The sequence below is a fragment of the Physella acuta genome, unplaced genomic scaffold (assembly GCF_028476545.2).
Source record: "Physella acuta isolate Inbredline_101_S28 unplaced genomic scaffold, ASM2847654v3 ptg002347l, whole genome shotgun sequence".
NCBI classification, from domain to species: Eukaryota; Metazoa; Mollusca; class Gastropoda; family Physidae; genus Physella; species Physella acuta.
In genome coordinates, this window is record NW_026733841.1 from 8,255 (window position 1) to 10,000 (window position 1,746).

The window sequence follows — 1,746 nt, forward strand, 5'->3', positions numbered from 1 at the left end:
TACATATACAGAAACATACGACACACACAGGCACAAATACACACATATTCTACTTAAACCCTGACACTGCACTAGTTATCCTTAGTAACAAATGGAATTTAAATAAATCGGTAGTAATCTCCCCTAAACTTTCTCGACTGTTCTTAAATAGGCTAACACTAATAGGGATGGCGATTTCCTTCCTGTTTGGATATAGACATTTAAAAAATTAATTTTCAAGTACTTAAATTCTGTAAATAGAATAGAATCTCGAAGAAAAAAGAACTGCGTACCAAACTAACCGCAAATAATCTTTGTATAATAGTGCGGGGCATTAGTACTTCATAAAGAATCAAGTTGAAAATAAGTTCAAGCGCGCTTTTAGAGAAGTCGGAAAAAGCGTAAAGTACTACTTCCGGTCACCGGAAATTACTCATAAACTGTCAGAGCTAGATCTTCTACATATATGTGAAATTCCTTCTATCTAACCGAAAAAGTACTGAAGTTATAGGCTAAGTTATAGGCTTTCAAAAATCAGAAAGTAGAATAAGTTCCATTTTCCGTATACTCAAAATCACTGAAAAGTTGATACAGAACTACAAATTTGATATAATACTTATTTATTTATGAAATTTCGTCAACCTAGCTGAAACGGTACTCAAGTTATCTTGTTCACAGACAGACATTACAGAGAAAGAGAGAGAGAGAGAGAGAGAGAGAGAGAGAGAGAGAGAGAGAGAGAGAGAGACATACAGACACAATTGCAAAGTCCAGATTTTCCTACTCCATGACGCGTAAAACGCACCGATTTTGATAATTCTGGGTTTAAAATTTTTTGCCCAATTAAAATAAGTCCCCCCTATACACCGTATATGATGAAGTAGTGAGATGTAAAACAAACGGTAAAAACAGTCAAAATTGTATCTAGTTTTTGTGCACGATTACAATACTTCCTCTATACTCTGTATACGAGAAAGTTAAAATAGAGCAATCGAATCAAGCGCTGTGTTGTTACTATATGATTAACCAGATGCATAGCGAGGGGGGGGGGGGCGGATGACACCATTTAGGGTGGTGACACCAAGGCAAAAAAATAGCAAAATATATAGAGAAAAATGATAATTCCACTTAATTAAGTGATTAATTCGAGTGTTAAATAGTGTTTTAAGAGGTGCAAATCGAAAGTTTGAGAGGGTGGGAGGGGGGGGGGGGGGTGCAAATCGAAAGTTGAAAATTTATCCCCGGGAAGGGTCGCTACGCCTCTGGGGGGTGACACCATTAAGTGCCGCACCGGGTAACACCCGACCTCGCTACGCCACTGTAATTAACAAATTAACCCTTAATCCCCCCAGATGGGACGATCGCGTCAGGTGTTCCGATGCTTGACATTAACCTACCTATATAAATATATATATATATATATATATAAATATATATATATATATATATATATATATATATATATATATATATATACATATATATATAAATATATATATATATATATATATATATATATATATATATATATATATATAAATAAATAAATATATATAATATATATATATATATATATATATATATATATATATATATTATATATATATATATATATATATATTATATATATATATATATATATATATGAGTATATATAAATGTATTTATATATCCTTTTGCCTCGTGAGAAAATGGAAGGTTTGCGCACTGTGGTTAAAATGTTTCCTCTCCGGGACGCGTACCTGGATGTCGGATTGAGAGATCGTG